Consider the following 19,028-nt stretch of genomic DNA (forward strand, 5'->3'; position numbering starts at 1 on the left):
AGAAAAATAAGAGCCTGGGAGAAGGACATGGAAAACAGATTAGCTTAGACCGTAACCTGGCCTCTGGAGCGGCTCCAGCTCTGATAGAGCTCAGCACAGTGCTTCTCGAGGCAAGGTACCTGGCAGTGTTTCTGCTTGGTGAAAGTGTTTCTGAGAGGCACTCGAATCCACCCTGGGCTTTCCTTGTGCCCAACCCCATCCATAGTTCCTTAGAAGGCAGTTCCTGTCCAAAGTAACTGGCAGCTAAGCCGAGCTGCCTCTGGATCTCTCCAAACTGCTTAGCTGCCTGTTTTCTGCCTCCCAAGTATTGAACAGTAAACATGTACTCTGAATTGTTTTGAATGCAACGAGCAGCAGTGTAAAAACACCCAAGTCTTTTTACTCAGCCTGTCTTTCCTTTTCTGAAGCGATCTTCCACATTTTATAATCATTAAGGCCTGATCAAAGTGAGTATTCTTTCTCAACCTTTATGCTGAGTAGGGTTGAAAGGACTATGGCCTCCCAATGCCTTAAAATTGCAATACTTTAAAACTACTACATGGGCAGGGACTCCCTCAGTGCTGGGCTCCCTCTGCTCCCTGCACTTCCAGAGCCCTGTCTCCTTCCCAGACTGGGAGCACTAAGGAGAAATGCGGCAATGGGCCGACCTGGGGACTTAATGTTCTCATGTCGATGAGCGTAATTCTCCAAATTTAGTGCTGTGAGGCACAGGACATCTTCCAGGGGCACCTTTGCTGTGTGTGCTCAGGACATGGCAAGTCAGCCTCGTCTGGTGTCTGCAGCCACGTGTGGCTGAGGCTGCTTCTGAAACGCAGCATGTACGTGCCTGCACGTAGGGAGGATGTTAGTTGTAAGGACGGTTACTAATTGGTTTCAGTGTTGTTTGTTGCCTGAATGTTTTTTAATCTAGGGTAAAAGAATGTCATTATTTTTAGCTTATAACAAAGAAAAACACATTTTCTCTTAAATGCCTTGATATGGAGTAATTTGAACTGAATTTCTGCACAAACCATTTCCAAGAGAGTGGCTGTCAAGTGCTATGAAAAAAAAAAGTGCACTTTTGTAGAGACCCAATGAGACGTTGCAAATTTAGATTTATTCTCCATGTTAAATATGGTTGAAGATGTCAATTTTTTTTAAGCAGCACTTTGCGAAGTAGTTAGCTCGAAAGTGCAGCAATTCAAAGCACAGAGGGAATGATTTTGAAGTGTAAAGTCCTGAAGCACAACGCAGAGGCTGACAGTCTCACTACAATTAGAAGCGAGGCAGGCACAACTCCCACTGCTGAAAACTTTCCGAGCGGCTTCCTCTCTTGGCCTAGAAACCTTTCTTTAAAAAAAAGCTTTGAGTGGCTTTGCTTATTAACGTAACATCATTACACTCAATAGTGGTAGCAGACAGCAGGAAGGGTTGCCAAATCTCTCTGTAAGAATAATCTTTATAGAGAGCGTCATAGAAGTACTTCTTTTTTGCATGTTTTTTGTTTCCTGTGAATGCTGCTTTCTTGAGGAACGCACCTTTTTGTTTTATTTCTCTCTCTCTCTTTTTTTTTTTTTTTTCTCTTTTTAGCAAGGTTTGTTCTGTTAGGAAACCGCTCCCTTCTGCCTCTGCCCCTGCCCGTGACGTTTTCCCCGGGCTGCCACGTTGTCCCAGGCGGGTCCGAGCTCCCGCTGCCGGCGCCGTGACACGGCCAGGAGGGGCCGAACGAGGGCCCTGCGGCGGCACCGGCACCTGGTGGCTCTGCTGCCCACAGGAGTCCCTGGGCTCGCAGGCACTCGGTTTTCCAGGGCGAGGGGGCTGTTGGCCGGGGAGATGCCGGAGGCAGATGGGAGCCGGAAGGCGCCGTGTCGCTGTGCTGGCGCAAGCACCGCTCGTGCTCCGCGCGGCTCTTGAGGGTTTTGGAGGGGAGCGCCCTGGCTGCCGGCCCCGCACAGCGCCGGGTGGGCAGGGGGGAGACAGGCCCTGCTCGCGCTTGGGCCCGCGCTCCCAACCCTGCCTTGCGGGCAGCTGCCTGAGGGTGCCAAGTGTCACAGCTGGAGAGCCTGCAGCAAATCTCGGTGTTTCCGGGGAGTTCGCTCTGCTAAGGATGACCAGGAGCTGGTGAAATCTGGGATGGAGCAGCGGCAGGAGGGCAGGCGGTGTGCGAGGAGCCCCGTGGTCACGGTGCGCGAGCCGGAGCCGGGGGAAGTGCTGCCGCTCGGAGCAGCCCAGGAAAGGCCAGGCCTCCTCGCGTGTGGAGCTGGGAGGGCTGCATTCCCATTGCTCCGCTCTCGCGGCAAGCTGGTGTGGCTGGGACCACTCTGGCGTCACCTGTGCTTGGCTCTTCCCACATGAGTGCAGAACAACTCCTCCGTGTGCTGGAGCAGCAGAAACGAAGGCGGGGATCTATAAACTAGAAGTCTTAGGAAAAGCTGGAACCGGTGTGTCAGAATAAGCAGGGAGCAGGAGCACCTGCGCTGCGTAGCTTTGGGCAGGTCAATTTGTCCTTCCGTGGTGCAGTTCCCCGCTGCGTAATGGGTGTGAATAACAGCGCTCAACTTGCCTTGCAGGGCTGCTCCAGACTGGCCGGGCAGTCCATTGTTTTTTGGTGTTTGCAATGCCTAAAGCCCTAACCGAGGGCTAAGTGTTATTGCTATTTAATTTTTATTGAGGGTTAAACTTGGGTGACGTGCCCGGGCGAGCATGCGCTGGCAGCGAGCTAGGAAAGTGACCAGCAGCAAGCGTGCCTGGCAGCAGGCGAGGGACTAAAATGGAAAGCCAGGCTAACTTATTCCAGTCCTACGTGTTTTTCTTTTTATTCTCCTCTGCTACCACTGTGCATTTCCCATGAAGCACGTGGAGCCGGCCAAAACCTTGAATTGGGATGGAGCACTTGAATATGCCCTAGCTTTAGTAAAGAGGAGGCAAATAAAGGTTAATGACATGAAGATCTGGCCCGTGCTCTGAAAGGCATCGCTCACCACGGGGATCCTGCCCAGGAGAGACAGGACTGGATGTCCCTGGGGATGTGGCGGGTGCCAGTGCTGGCGCGTGCTGGAAGCGCTTGGGTCCATTCCGTGTGGGTCCGTACGCGTCCCCGTGGTTCCTCCGGGAGAGGTTCCCCCCGCCGGGATGTAGCCCGGGGTAAGGGAGTGGAGAGAGGCCCTTCCAGCAGCGCTCTGGAGCCGTGGGCCGACGTCGGCGCTGCTCTCGTTGCGTTTGAATCGCTTGGCTCTGCAGTTCCTTGAGGCTTTCTCTCTTTCCCAAACCTAAGAGCTGTCGTGGTCGCTTATCTGAACATACTGACGCCTGTCTGCGTGCTGGGGAAATGAAGGAGCTCCTGCTGGAAATACAGATCTACATGAGAAAACAAACCGTAGGGGTACAGGCCATATCATGTGATAACAACTTTACTCCTTTTTTTTTTTTTTTCTTTCTTGGTTACAGCATAAAATCTAAAGGTCACATTTCAGATAATGTGAAATTCATGGCCTGGTGCTGGTTTACTTGAAAGAACCTTACATTTGTCCCTAAATTTCACAGGTCATTGACGACACTTTTCTTTATAGCATGGTGGTCACCTTTAAGATGATACTCCTTTTTTTGGCATTATTACTTGTCATTATTGTTGTTGCTGTTATTATTCCAGGAGATCTGTATGGGAGGAACGCTGGAATTTGGATTAAAAATAGCATTTTCTTGTCCTCCCACTCAATGTACTTTGTGCACAGGGTGCCTTTTATAAATGCAGACTTGCTGCTTGGCTAGATAAAAGGAGCTGTCACTTCATTTCCATAACGAAGTCGTTCCTGGGAGAATTTCATTGTTTTAGCAATAAAATTCTTCTAAAAGGCCTTTTATTTTGCCTGAGCAAGGTAGGAGAAATGAACTTCTGAGCGGTTATGCTACAAAACAATTAAGAAAAAACAAGCCTGTCTTGATTTAATGTAAGGAGGCTGATGTGCATGTAAATTCTCTTCCGTACAAAACAGGAAGAAATCCCTGACTGAAAAGATTTTTAAAAATAAAAAAAAGAAGCAATCTGAAAGTCTTAAAGTCTTATACAAAATTGCTTTTTTTTTTCCTTTTTTTTTTTTTTCTCTTCACTTGATTAAGTTCAGCACTATTTCACAAGGCCCTTACAGGACGTTCCCGACTCCGGCGCCTTCCCGCTTTAATGCCACTCATGGGCAAGCATTACAGATGATTGCAGCGCCTTAGTTTTGCTCTCTGCAGGGCATGGCCGTGCGCTGGTGGAGGAGCGATCCCTGTGCACAGACGAGAGCCCTGGGAAGCAGGAGCTGCGCTTTAGTTTCTCCTACCCAAGCGATGTGGTGTCGCAACCTCTCTCTTCTTAGGCTCTTCTCAGCTGCTCTGGGCCCAGCTTTAGGTTCTTTCCTTTGGATGCTGGGCATGATGAAGCATGCCAGACTTAGAGCATCAAAGAAGCGCTGGTACAGAAAGAGTATGCAGCAAGCACCGGGCACTACATTCCCTCCCCAGCTCTGGTATGTCTCATTTGTCACACATTTGGAGCCGTGTTTGGGTTTTGCTAAGCATGAGTTGCTGCAGTCACCACTTAGTCACCCTAGACAGCTTACAGCTATAGGTAGGCAGCTTACTACTAGAGGTAGGTATATGTGATCGAGAATGAAAGGGAAGGGGAGAAAACAAACTTTTTCCTCACAACCAGGCGAGTCTTCCCAGATCCAGCACTTGCAAATTCCGTAGTATGGAGGCACTACGGCGAGTTGAGGAATGCGTGTTTCTGGGAGGTTTGTGAGTGCAGGATGTGCTATGGTGAGTCAGCGGGCTACAAATGTATTTGCGCCGCGGCTGCTGTGAGTCACGCCGGCGTTTGTCTCGAGCGCCGCGCTGGCTGCAGGCCCTGGCCCCGCCAGGACACGCGGTGAACGAAGCGCTGAGAGCCCCTTCCTTGCACGCTTCATACGTGCGGGTCAATCACGAGGGGCTGTGAGGTATCTCCTGCAACACACTGGCACCTGCACGCACGTGCGCACGTGCACCGAGCCCTGCCGAGAGCGACGCTGCCGTTGCAGGTGTTGGATCCGGGGAGAGGAAATGCAGAATTACAGGGCTGGCTCCTGCACCACATAAAGCAGCCCACATCAAAAGGTGTTGGCCATTAATGTTTCAACAGGTAATCTCTGGATTGGCTGCCAAGCGCTGTTCCGATGAGGTAGTGCTCGGGGCTGAAGTCACTGAAAGCTCTGCCCTGAGCTAGCAAAGTCGTCTGAATCCAGCCAAAGAACCAAACCCAAGGCCGTCAGTGGTGGCTTTGTTAGGAACACAGCGCTCGGCCTTGCAGCAGGACGGCAGAAGCAGCCGAAGGTTACGGGTGGCTCTGGGCTGGTTTCCCACGGGATTGAGGCGTGCGGGATGGTGACATGCGTTATTCCCACATGCAGGGGCGTGTCCGTGGTGGGGTCTGGAGCCTGTAACGGGCCTGGTTCCGTCCGGGCCCCGCCGAGGCGGCTGCGGGCTGGTTAGTCCTCATCCGGGAGGGTTAGTGCAGGCATGGGGAAAGCTTCAGCCAAGGGCTGAGCCTTTTCTGAGTTCTTGTTAGTGCTTCCACTTGCAGAACTAGTTATTTTAAGGCAGTTTATGCATGGCTTTTTGAAAGGATTGGAAATGAGCAGAAGACCAGCCCTTGGTTTGGGTGCAGTGGAGTTTACGGTATCACAGCTATGGCCATCACCTCAGAAGTGATGTGCCTATGGGTAAGGAAGGCCTGGCCCTTGACTTCGCTAAATGGCTTTGCTTTTGCACAATGTCTTCCACAAAACAAGAAGAAAAATAGCTATATCGTGTAGCAAAAGCACCCAGAATGGTTTCCTTTATTGCTTATATCAGTTCAATGTTACTGGCCCTGACCCTGAATTATTTTGGACAATTTGCATTCTTTTTTCAATTTCTTCTGCTCAGAAGACTTGTAGGAATGACTGTGTTGCAAATGTGCAGGAGGTAGAGTTGTTTTTACTCAAGGCTTCTGGAGAATGAAGAAGTTGGCACCCACGGTGACATGTAAATCAGTGTTGAAACTCTCCCTCCATCCCATAATTCCTGTTCTAGTAGCCATCATAAAGTGGCTAATAGAGGAGATGCCGATGTTAGTGGGATGATGAATTTTTATTAAGAATATATCATTTACGCCTGATAAGATGCATTTATTTGGCATTTTCCAAGGCCAAGCAGCCTCGATGTGCATGCTGGTTTTCTTCTCACCTCATGGCACTGTGCGTCGCACTCGCTGCCCCTCTTCTTGCTTTTTCTTGATGTCTTGCACAGAGCAATGGAGGCATGTCTGAAGGGGACTGTTCAGGAATAAAAGCCACTTCCATGGCTTGCAGGTGACAGGTTTTGATTGACAAATACCTAATGAGTAGCTCTGAGTAGCCTTGTTTTTGGCCAGGCTATAATAACATGGTGCAAAGTCGGGCATTTCGCTCCGGACCACATGCCAGCCCATGGGAAGTGCCTGTGTGCATGGCAAAGCTGTGGAGACTTGGCTTCAAGATGCAGCTGCAGATGAGGAATGAGTGTGAGACAGACATCAGTGAGGCCTGCCTGGTTTGTGCAGACTAGGCTTTGCTCATTCTTTTGATAATATTGCTTCGCCATAGCCCTAAAGTAGGCGTAAATGTAATTTAAATAATTTTTACACTGGCATAAGAGTTAATGGAAAGATGACTCAGCCCCAACCAGAGCAGGATTCTCAAATGGGCAAAGTTCAGTATGGCTTAGGTAGAGAAGCTTTTATTAACTTGAAATGCAATAGTTAATTGTTGGATTTTTTTCCCCAGTAGAATCATTTTTGTGTGCGTAAAATCAACTAGACCTGTTGAAAATCATTTAGAAGCTCTTCCCTGACACGGGAGATGATATGCACGTTAGGTAATTGAAATTGCAGTGCTCCAGGAAGATATAACCTCGCCTTTCCCATTGCAGTGGGGCAGGATTGAACCTGTCTAAACCGTTTCATTCAGAGGGAGAGGAAAGGAGGAAATTAATTACTCTTTTATTTGTGCTGAAGGATCAGTTGTGGGACAGTAGCGAGCAGCCAAACAGCTCAGGAACAACGCTGCTGTCTCTTAAACATTTTTATTACCTTGTGCTGATTTGTGAATTATGAAAACGAAGTTGTATGATGCAAGAGAACAAGGAAAGACAATGAAAAAGCTACAAGAAAGGACTGGAAAAAGGATGATTTGATCTGAGCTCCATCCGTCCGCCCGCCACTTGATTGCAGTTTTAATCTCTCAGCTCAGAGTGCTCATTGCTCAAAGATAGGGCTGTGCTATCTGAATAACCATAATGCTGCTGGACTGTAAAAACAGCTCGATTATGTAACGCTTCCCATTTATAGTGAGTGTGTGATCACTAACCATATATATGATAATGATTCATGGATCACATTGAAACTTCGCTTGCAGAGCAGAGCTTGGATTTGCTTTGAGTGTACGAGAGGACAAATTGTCTCTATTCACGTACCCTTATTTGCAGTACAAGGTGGTTACGAGAATAATATGCCTGTTTCCAGCACGTTGTGGAAGTGATCTGGAAGAGCAGGCTTTTGTAGCGGGCCCCTGGTCTTTCGGTTAGACCGAGCTCAGATAGCCCAAGCTCCCCAGCCTTCAGCATCCGCAGAGGAGCTGCCACCAAATTACAGCCCGGTGGTTGAAAGCAGAGCTGGGCGCTTTGCTCTGGAGAGGCGAGGGTGTCAGATCCGCACGGTGGTGCCCATGTGTCCTGCCTGGTGCTCCCGGAAGCGGGGGCCCTTTTCCCGCTCCAGGGAAGGGCCCGTCGCCCTTCGCAGGCCGTGGGATGCGGCCTAGCGAGGGGCTCGGGAAGGAGAGCCCACAAACTTGGTGCCTCTCGGCGTCCCAAAGCTCCTGCTGCCGTTAAGCCCCAAGCACGCTCAGGACGCCACGTGCCCTTAGATGGGAGCATTTAGAGGCAGATGCACTTTGCCCGTGGCAGAAGGCAGCGCCTGAGGGCAGGGTCAGCTGGGCGAGTCGTGGCGGGTTGAACTGGCCCGGGCCATCGCGGTGCAGCCTCTGCTGCGGAGCAGCCCTCTGCGGGCATGGAGCCTGCGGAGCCCCTGGTGAGCACGGGCTTCTCCCCTGGCTCTGCACGAGGGCTGCCTTGGTGACCTTGCCTCGTGTCCTGGGGATAGGGGGGTGACCAGGGGCCTGGAACATCTGCCCTATGAGCAAAGGCTGAGGGAGCTGGGCCTGTTCAGCCTGGAGAAGAGAAGGCTGAGGGGGGACCTGATCAGTGTGTATAAATACCTCAAGGGAGGCAGCGAGGAGGAGGGGGCGGCCTCTTTTCAGTGGTGGCCACCGACAGAACTAGAGGAAACGGCCACAAACTGAAGCACCAGAAGTTCCACAGGAACTTAAGGAAACATTTCTTGAAAGTGAGGGTGACAGAGCCCTGGAACAGACTGTCCAGAGAGGTTGTGGAGTCTCCTTCTCTGTCAATCTTCAAAACCTGCTTGGATGCAGCCCTGTGCTCTGGGTGACCCTGCTGGAGCAGGGGATTGAACTAGATGATCTCCACAGGTCCCTTCCAACCTTAAGGATTCTGTGATTCTCTTTCCCGTGGCATGTCAGTGCCTAGCTAAGGAGAGCAGCTACTGGTCACCAGGAACAGCCCAATTCGATGTGGGAGGCAAGGTCTGCACTGACTTAAAAACTCCCAGCTCTTATTAAAAAAAAGAAAAGGTCAATTAGGTCTTACAAAAAATAATTGGAAGCCGTCTCATTTTTGCAGATGTGTTAAGTATTTCCTAGTAGTTCCCTGGAGTCCATTTTTAGGTTCATCAGAATGTTGCTTGTGTTGGGTGACAAGTTTGGTGAACCAGAGCAGATGTCCAAAATGGCAGTTTTTGAGAGATTTCAGTTGGTTGCCAAATTAGTGAAGGAGGGAAGGGAAGAAAAAGAGGGAAGAAGTGATTTTGAAAATGCTGAAATGTTTCACTTTAACACTTACAACCAAATGTATAATGTCTTTTTAAGGTATTTTGAATTTCTTTAATCTTGAGGTTTACATCACGTACAGATGTAAGAAAAAAACGGTAGCTTACAAATGAATTAAAAGTGCTAAGGACTGACTTTAAAATTGAGCTTTGTTTTTTTCCTCTTTTTAGCTTGCTTTCTAAAAAGTAACAAAGCTTACGAGGTTACGTGTGGCTCTGTGCTTCTCCATGAAGTAGGCAGTAGCATCCCATCCTAACAGAAGAGAGGGGCCATTGACCAAAATCTTGAAAGTTCAGCCCGACTTTAGGCTGCTTGCAGGGCTGGGTGTCTAAAGGACGTGGAAGCTGCAGTGCCTGTGTCGTGGGGCAGCTGTACCACCAGCTCAGAGTTTCTTAATAGGCTTTTGGCTTTTGGAACAGGTTTACTGCATTGCTCTCACCTGTCAGAAGAGAAAGGTGTGAGGTTGAGACTGCTCTACATTGCTCATGGTAGCAAGCTTGAGGCGCTGGTGCTATGGGAGGGCTTGGCCTCAGCCAGGAATCCAGTTGCAAAATATCGGGGTTCGGGGTTGTATTTTGGAGACTTTTGTTGTTGCTTTGTTTATTCAGATAGAGTAGACTACGTTGTAAACTCCTCTGAGGAGGTTCCTGCCCACCTCTGTTGCGTTACCTTTCCTCTTCTCTTAACCCCTGAGCTGCTTGTGTCCATCTGTCTGGCTTTTTTCCTGCCTTCATGCAAGGGGAGATTCATCTGCCCTTGTCTGGACACATCTCATCTGAGCTGACGGTCTAGATTGGCTCCGTGGAAGGACAGGAGCAGCCCTTGATAGAGAGTGATTCAGTCTGGCCTAAAGTAGATAGACCTTAACATAGGTCGGGTTAATCATTTTCTAGTTTTCTGCACTGACTGTAAGGAAAGCTTGGACTACCTCAGGTGCAGATTTTTGTTTTGCTTATGGTTTCGGTTAGGGAACGTGCATTGCACCATCATGCTTGAAAGGTGGGATCCCTGTGCCCAGTTCATGGAACTAGATAGGAAATGTTTTAAGAGGCTTATGCCAAGGAGCTAGGAAAGATTTGTGGCAGGAAGTGAGCTGAAGAGTAAGCCAAGAAGCACAATTAGCCCATGGGAACTTAACTGAAGGAAAAAAATTATCCAATTCAAGCCTTCTGGAAATGCAAACTCTATTCTAAGTATCTTCTCTGTGGGTTTCAAGCAAAAATGCAGCATGGCAGTTTCCCCAGAACCCCAGTAAAAAGTTTGAGGAAACACTTCATGCTTTTTTATAGTTATAGGGGTGTGTTTGATATGACCTGAGAGTGAAACTGTAGTTTGGCACTTAAAGCAGTAGATTTTTCACATCCTCCAGATCACTAATTGAAGTTCTTCAGCCGCAAATATTTTTCGCTTCTGCAACAGAAGATGTGTAGTATTTGGTGAAAAAAATGAGAGCTGTCCCACAGAGAAATATTGGTAGCCCAGGTCAAAAAAATAAGTGTGAAAGCACCTCACAATATTAAAAATCTCAATTGTGAAAAATACAGTTGCTACTCCTGAGTAGGAAGTATGTGTGCATATTTTTTGTTTTTCTGAGTACTCATCTATTGTAGTATTACAGTTAGCTACAAAAATAGAGAGGTGTTTGCAAGCCAGTAGAGGATTGAGTGAGAACACAAAAATCTTCTAGAATGGAGCTCTTTGCACACCAAGGGCTTTATTTGCACACACTTCTCAAAACAGCAACCCAGAAAGGGTTCCTTTTTCTTAGGTTATGGCAACAGAACTATTCAAGAATTGTTTTAATTGTGTATCTTTTTCAGCAACTCTGAACTCTGGATTTTAACTGTTTTTAATAAGATATACAAAGGAAATGACTCTTCCTGTAGCAGAGCAGTGTTTCATGCAGACCCCATCTAGATCCCCTTCGCCATCTTAGCTTATTAAAAATGTATTTGCTTCAAGGAGCTGTTGGAATCAATTGTTCATTTGCTGAGCAGCTGCATGGATTTTGCTCTCTAATTTGGTTTGCTTATCTTTTACAGATCTATCTTACTGTATTTGAAAGGGGAAAGCCAGTGAGGACCTGTGAAAAATCTGTCGGCTTCTGAGAAAATCTTCATGCTAAAGGATAATCCAGGACTTCCTGAAGAAGAACCTAGTGAATGTTGTGAGTTACTTGCAGTAATAACATATGTTTACGTCCCTTATATGTGGCTTTTGCACTGTGGTGTTTGCTGTAGTCGCTTTGGTGTCTCGTTTGCAAGGATGGACACTTAATTTCTCTCCCTCTCTACTTTTTCTAATGAGATCAGAGGCAGAGTGGTGATATCTAAGGAAAGATACTGAATTTCTTTTCCTTGGCTGATAACAGTTATTTAATGCAAAACTATGTTGTTGTTTTGAGGGATTTTTTGTTTGCTTGTTTTTTAACTAAATGCCTGAGTTTTGAGGGATCTGTGACACTGTCACCTAACAAAACTGGAAAATGGTATGGATTACTGTTCAGTCATGTATAGTTATGGTTAAGGAGTGTTAGATATCCTCATACATTGATTTAAATCATTTAACCATTTTCATATTAGGGGACTGGAATTGTGGTTACCTTTGTTTATTTCTCATGTTGCAAACTATTATTAATTTGATCAAATGCTAATATTAATTTGATTATTATGTATTTCCTACACAAATGCTCCTCTCTTCTGCCAGATTGTCACTCATAGGAGTTAAAGTATTGTACCCTTCAGAGAGAAAAACAGTCACAGAACCCTGATCCTGTAGCCTTTAATAAGAGAAACTGTTACCACAAGGAAGGGCTAAAAATAAGGCACAAATATTTTAATGCTCATTGTTTCCTTATGAAGTTTATGGCTTTTCTGGGTTTAAATGGGCAATATGCACAGCTCAAATGTTGACAGCCTCACAAACAGAGCAAAACAAGAATTCTCTGCCTGCCAGATCTGAGAATAATCCCTGGCGCTGCTTTCTCAGGGGCCACTTGCAAAATAACTATTACAAAAGAAACTGAAAAATCTTTGTCATCCCTCCCCTTTCCTGCATGTGAAATAGCTAGCAAAGCTGACATTTGGAGTTCTTAGTAGTTGGCGTCACTAGGCTGCTGAGTTAGTAATTTGTTAAGGTGAGTAAGGGGCCTCCAAGACCTGAAGCTTCTACGTATCCACGCGGATGTGGCCGTATCAGTTTATTCCCACACTTTGAAAGACTCCTCCGAAACCACAAGGGCTTAGTTTGCGAGCTGACATCCTCGAGCAGAGGAGGGCCAGCTTTAAATAATAATAATAATAAAAACTGTCCTAGCATGCAAAGCTGTTGGGATGTCAGGAGCTGGTTGTGCCAGATGTTGCAATCGCTGCCGCCGATTGCAGCAGCGGCGCGACCTCACGCCGAGCAGAGCGCTCGCTGGCTCCTGTATGGTGAGCGGCGCTCCAGATCCACCGGATAAACCGCGTAGGGCAGGGTGGAATCATCAGCCGTGGCAGGGGATGGAGCATGTGTGCAAGATGCTGTCGGTGCAGTTATGGCATCCTGCCCTGTCCTAGAGGCTTGAAGAGGAGCCCATGAGGTGGTGTGTTGTTGAGGTGACAAGACCCTGAATTAGCACCAGTGAAGCCCACGTTTGGTGACAAATAGCCCTCTTGTCACTGGGTACAGATGGAGAGAGAGCGCTCAGGAAAACGGCTCTTGCCCAGGCATGCAGGAGCAGCTTCTTCAGGGGAGGCACGGGCAGGAGATGGAGAGCTCTTCATGGCTCCCTGAGAGCCTCTTTGTCACCTCGCTCCTGCTCGCAGGATGATGCTGTCCCCAGCAGGCCGCCAGCCCGGTTCCTCCTCAACCCTCCCCTCTTCCCAGGATACTCTCCAGGAGTCGGGAAGACCATAGACGAGGAGGATAGATGCTGTTTCTACCCTTGCTGCTCACAGGAAATGCCAGCATGGCATTTGGCTTAAAAACGCTGCTCTCCCTTCCCTGGACGTTAGCAGGGAGCTGCCACATGCGGCGCACGCAGAGGGCTCAGAGCTCTCCTGTCGCGAACACTCGTCACTCTGCCCCCGCCTGTCTCCTTGCCCTGCCACCGAGGCAAGTCTCAGGGCTGGGGACGGTGCAATCAGGAGGGCCCAGCACATGGTATCCACCTAGAAACTGGGAGTTTACTGAACAGCACAGTTTTTCTCCCTTCCTCTCTCCCACTGTCCTCAGTTGGATGAAACCAATTTCTGGAATAGTGGAGCTGGTACAAATCAAGTCCATATTCCGCTTTTGCAGGGAGGAAGGAGATGCTGTGAGGATTTGTTAAGGAGGAATGCTACTTTGCTTAGGGAGAAGTAAAAGCGAAGGGAGGTGGGGCTCCTTTGCTGCTGCAAGAGGGTACCTTGAGATCTCCAGCATAAGGATTTGTAGTTTTCTGGTGGGATTTTGGTATCCTGAGTTGTTTTAAACCCGAAAACACGCATGGTAGCTTTTCTGGAGCGCTTGCCACACATGCACAAACACATTCGGACATGAGCTATGAATGAACTCTTCGTGTGCCTCGCTCGCAGGCATTTCTTCCTTTTTTTTTTCCTTCACTTGTGCGAAAACCTCTGGCATGGTTTGTGGGAATGGGAAAACAAACCTCCGGATCCTGGGTGCGTCAACAACCGAAGCGGCCTCAGCTGGTCCCCTATCTGGAGCTTTGGGCAGGAGGCAGGAGAGCGGCATCCCCATGCCTCGCCTGGGGCACGTTTCCCGGCATCCCAAACCACGACGAGATGGAAGCTGGAGGGGCCGCGAAACCGAGGCGGGTGGCGGCGGACACGCGTGTCCCGGTGCCGGCATCGCCCCTCGCCGCCCCGGCCAGTTCCGCCTCAGCCCCTCACTCCGCTCCGGGCTGTATTTCCTGGCACGCGGCCTCCGGCAGGGCCAGGAGCGAGCAGCTCCCAGGACTGGTTTCTGGCCGTTTGGTGCCGCCGGCTGGCAGGGCTCGTGCCCGCCCCCGGCGCATCCCGTGCCCGCTCTGCCGGGCGCATCCCGAAGCGGGAGGTAGGGATTGCAGGGAATGGCCCTTTGCGGCTGTGCTCTGCATGTGTCCACGGGGTGGTGGAAGGCTTGGACACACGCAGCCATGAAGTTCCTGAAAACACGTTCGGATTCCTCTCATCTCCCGGCACTGAGCCGCCCCGTGGCTTTCTGCACACATTACCAGGCTGCGCACAAAGGAGAGCTGCGTGTGTTGGCGCTTCCAAGCAGCTGCCCCGTGCGTGCCAGTTAGTATTTATAGGGAGAGGGAAAGGAGGAAGGATCACTGTCATTTGAGACACGTCTCTCAGAAGTGGCAGCGATTTATTCCCAGGCATTATTCTTCATTAAGAGCTATGGACAGCTGCAGCCTCCCTGTAAATAGAAATTGGGCTCTGCGGGTGTGCTATACATAGGGCTTCAGGTTTCTGACATATCCCTGCCAAAAAATCAGAAGTATTTCTCACCGAATAAATGTTTATTCAGAAAGCCTTATTTCCTGGCTTTTGTTTCACCTCACGTGCCCAAAGGACAGGCGAGACCAGCTCCAGCCTGACATTGGGGAGAGGAGGTGGAAGCCGTTCGGGTTCCTTTCAGCACCTAGCAGCAGGCCTGAGCTTTGGCTGTTTATTTAACGGGTAAATAAAGAGGGGATTCAAGGGCGTGCTGCGGAAAGGCAGGAGTGCCGGCGCGGCACGGAGCGGGTCGCGGTGCCGCTGTGCCGCGGGGGGCTCCCTGCCTCCCTTCCCCGGGCCGTGAGCCGCCGGGCAGGGGAGTGGGGACACGCTCCGTGCAAGGTCCGGGCGAGTTTGTCACCCCCCTGCTCCCTGGGCTGGCCGCCTGCCAGCCCGGTGCTGCTCTCCCGTCTTTGCCTTGTGGAGGGCTGAGCCTTTCCCGCCTTCCCTGGCTCCCTGTCGGCTCCATGTTCTCCATCTGGGGCACCGGCCCCAGCCTCAGCAGGCGCCTCAGCCACTGCAGCGGCCCCACTTGGTCACATTTCATCTCCTGAGGACCTGCTCCTGTCAAATACACAACCGCCTCATCCTCCTCCTTCCCTTCCTCCTCCTCCCCCTCTGCCCCAGCCATCCCCAAGCGTGTGGCTTGCAGCCTGCAGTCCGTGTATTAGAATAATCTTTAGCTAGGTCATTTATCACTCGCTCTTTCTTTCTTCTCAGCCTATATAGCTTCCAGAGAACTGAGAAGCTGTAATTTCTCCAGGGCTAAAATCCAAGCCTTTGATAGGCAGGCATGGTGCCTGGGGCCACTACATGTTGCTACCGGTTGTCAGCTTTGTAAAACTTACCCTGCCGAGCAAGGAAATCCGGGCACAAAGATCGTTCTCTTTCCTGACTGTGGCAAGCCATAGTTTGCCAGTCTGCTGTGCCTTTTCTTCATTGTCTTCCAAGCAAATGGCTCTAAGATTATGACTCCCATGTTTGGACTGAGAACAGCTTTTGCCTGAGCAAACAGATTTCTCTTTGGCAGTCACTCTAACTGCTGTCCCAGCTTTTCCCTGTCAGCTTTGTTCCATGATTTGCTGTTAGAGAAGGCCAGGCTGCACTCACGCGTTGGAGCGAGCGAGCAAAGGCAGGCAAGGGAATGCATTTGCTAAGGGCTGTGATAGCCCTTATGGGATGGTTGCAGAGGGATCCACGAGGGAAAAAACATCTCACGGAATTCAGCAGTGTAGCCTGTGGTTGCTCTTGTTTTTAACGTGGTGCTGTTGGCTGGAGAGACTTCAGCTCCTTGCCCGCAGTACTGCTGTCTCCAAGAGACTTTCTGTGTAAATCCGGAGGGAATCAAACGCAGCCTTTGCAGACCAGAGCGCAGGGTGAAAGCTGCTCTAGTATTTGCAAGGTGTAGCTGGCATGGAGCTAATCAAAATGTGCATGTCCTGTGGCTGCTTAAATACTGCTTTTGATGCTGTTCTGCCTCCTCTCCCATTTATTGGTTCCCCGTGATGCTGCTGTGTGAACGAGCCTCAACGGTGAGCTGGCTGTCACACGGTGACACTAGCAGCCTGCCACCCTGCTGATGCTCCTGTCAGTGCCGATAGTCTCAATGTCACTAGCAGAGAGGAAAGGTAAATTAAGTTCTCCAAGTCTTCTTCCATTTTCCTATGTGATGCATGCATTCAAGAAGAAAGGCTGCTGTCACTGCTAGGTTATTTAGAAGTAATACTGAGGTCTCCTAGTAGCGATAACTTTTCTGAACATCTTGTTCATTCATATTTATTCTCGTGCTTTTTATGGCCTTCAAGGCATGTTGACCCCAGCTGCTTATGTTGGGGAGGAATATTAGGTGCTCCCAGAGAAACTGGCAGTACCGGTGCCGTGTTCCTTCCCGGTTTTATGCTTCTGGCTCTTAAACAGCTTTGGTGCTTCCAGAGGCTGATGGATGTTTCGGAGGCCCACATGGCACAGAGGTCAGGAGAAGGAAGATAAAGAAGCAGGTTACCAGGACTGCTCTTAGCTGCTTTTCCTGTAGATATGTCAGAACAAGAGACAGGCTAATGAAACCTGAAAAGTTGTAGTCATTTATTTCTAATGGATTCTCCTAGCAGCCCTTTACATAATGGAGAAACTCTCCCTACTGTGGCAAATCACGTTTACTGCACCCAGTCGTTCTGCAAAAGATGTCTTTGGGAATTAAGGATTGTATTAGATAGGGAGAGGAAGGTTTTTCAACAGTGTGTATTCCAGGAAACCTTCACTCAGAATCAAGGTGGCTTTTAAACTCTGTGTGCCTCACTTAACAACATTCAAACTGCAGCCAGTCCTGTGAAAACATTGCAAAAGATGCAGAAGAAAGAAGCAGGGCAAAACGTCGTTTGGCTTCCCTTGTGAATGGACGTGTGTGACCAGAACTGCAGAGATTCCTTTCAACGGAGAGGCAAACTGTACATTTAAGCCTTCATCTGCTGGGAATTTGTGTCCCTGGCAAATAAAACCTGTCTTCTCAACAGCCTGATTTAGCATTTCTGATGCAAATAGTTCACAGAAGGAAACCTCAGGGAGTACCAACATTCAGCGAAGTAAAAGTGAGCTTGATACTCAAGGTAGAGCAGTGGGAAGAGCCTTGGAGCAGCTAACACTTTTCACAGTCACAGCTAACAGAGCTAAATCTATTTTGGATTTTTTTGAAGGGCATATTTGTTTTCTTGTAAAGCTATGTACTGTAAGCAACCTTGTTAAAGACTCAGTTTGTTATGGGAGAAGAGCAAAATATTGGCCCTTTGTCATTCAGTCTGTGTCATGTACTGCTGCTTGAGGTAGGGAGGTCCTCTTAACTCATACCTGTATTAAGAAATATCTACTAAATCCACAGCTCCACAGTGAGAATTATCAGGATTCTTTTTGCTTTCACTTGCAGCCGTTAAAATGTTAGTGTGAATATCTTCAGTTACCCCTGAGGGACAGCCAAGAGCGTGATTGAGGAGAAGTGAGTAGAAGCATTTCCTTCTATTTATCATTGACCAGTCAAACCAGTTCGGCTGAAGGGATTTGCCCTGGTGAATAGTCTCACTGTTCCTGGTGCCTTTCGCAGAAAGGGTGAGTGAGCGGCACTGCTCTCTGTGTCTTCATTAGTGGTGAAGGCTCTTCTTAAATTAACTCTGGGTTTTGTTGCTGTTGTTACTATTCTGATATGATCATCGCTTTCCTTCAGTCTGCCTTATGCTTTCCTTCTTCCAAGTAAACTTCTTCCATCTGGAGAGTATTTTGAGATGAGGAATGTACAGTGAAGCTGTAGAAGTATTGCTAGCACTGCGTTCTTCTTTTCCTTTTTTCTCAGTACCTGCAAAGCCATAAAATAACATAAAAATCAAATAAATGCCAAACATTACAGGGTCTTCCTCTCTCAAAAAAGATTATGCAAAGGAAAGCCGTCGGGTTATCGACCTAAGCATGTGCAATGAGAGAAGCCTTACAGAGGGATCCGTGAGGCCCCTGCAGTTCTTGACTCCAAAGGAAAAGCACTAAGAGCTGAGGAGTCTCCAGGCTTACTCTCAGGTGACAGGATACACTGCTTTGGTGGCGCTTCCTGGGCTTGACAAAGTACCTGCTGGCTGTACGGGCTGAAAAAGGCTCGGCCTTGATGAGTGCCTCTGTTTGTCCATCAGAGCCCCACGCGGAGATTCCCGAGCTGGCAAAGTGCCTTGCTCAGGCTAATTAGTCCTGCTTTCCCCCTCATATCCTCCCTGCTCGTGCTAATTAGCCTGCACGGGGAGCTGCCTGGCGCTGGATTTCTGCTGGCCGCGCTCACACGAGTGCGTCTGCAGAGCCCTGTCTTGCAAGAAGCCCTATGGGTGTCCAAGCCAGCCCCACGCCAGCCCTCGTGCCTGTCCCGGGAGGTTGTGCAGTGCAGGTAGCCCCTGGAGTTCAACTTGGTGTTGGCTTTAGAATCACTCCGCCTAGGATGGCTTGTTGGAGCCATGGTGAAGGTACACAACACGAGGGAAGACCTTGAGGAAGTGCTGGTCGCCACTGTGCTCTCCAGAGAGCATGTGCCCTCATCGCCCTTGGGTGCTCTTGGCTTTGTTGAGCATGAACAGCTTTGCTCTCGTGCTCCTGACTCTAGATGTGGTGATCTGAAGCTCCAAAAGCAGCAGCAGGTTGGGGAGGGGACAGAAGTTCCCCTCAGAACCAGAAATGATGGAATAAAAGTTGGAAGAACTGGGACTTTGGACTTTCCAACCTGTTATGTGTACAAGCATGTCAGAAAAATGAGTGGATGGGTTAAATTAGGAAAGCTGCTATAGGTAAGTTTGCTCTGAGGTATTGTTTCAAAGGCATTGAGCTTACAGCAGCCAGAAGATAATATTGGAACAATTTTGAGCTACTTAGAAAGAAACAGCCCTTCTCCTCCTCCTGCGTATGACCACAATAAAACTATTTCTGCTCATAGAAGAACGTAGGAGAAATGTTTTCTTTTACAGTCCTGACGTTTCTTCCTCAGACCAGCACTTTCCTGAGAAACACAGCTGGGAGTGAATGTGGCCATGCACACTCTGTACGTATTGATCTTAGTGAGTCT

General features: G+C 49.0%; 1 protein-coding gene across 2 annotated transcripts in view; it reads left to right on the plus strand.

Moving 5' to 3' along the window:
• The window catches only part of ATXN1 (ataxin 1), a 183,238-nt gene that overhangs the window by 99,236 nt on the left and 64,974 nt on the right, over positions 1-19,028 (plus strand). For both annotated transcript variants that reach the window (XM_026047046.1, XM_026047047.1), the window contains exon 3: positions 11,024-11,148. The gene's annotated coding sequence lies outside the window, so the exon portion shown is untranslated. The remainder of the gene's footprint in view (positions 1-11,023; positions 11,149-19,028) is intronic.

Source organism: Nothoprocta perdicaria, unplaced genomic scaffold (genome assembly GCF_003342845.1).
Source record: "Nothoprocta perdicaria isolate Ctin4 unplaced genomic scaffold, notPer1 scaffold_47, whole genome shotgun sequence".
NCBI lineage: Eukaryota > Metazoa > Chordata > Aves > Tinamiformes > Tinamidae > Nothoprocta > Nothoprocta perdicaria.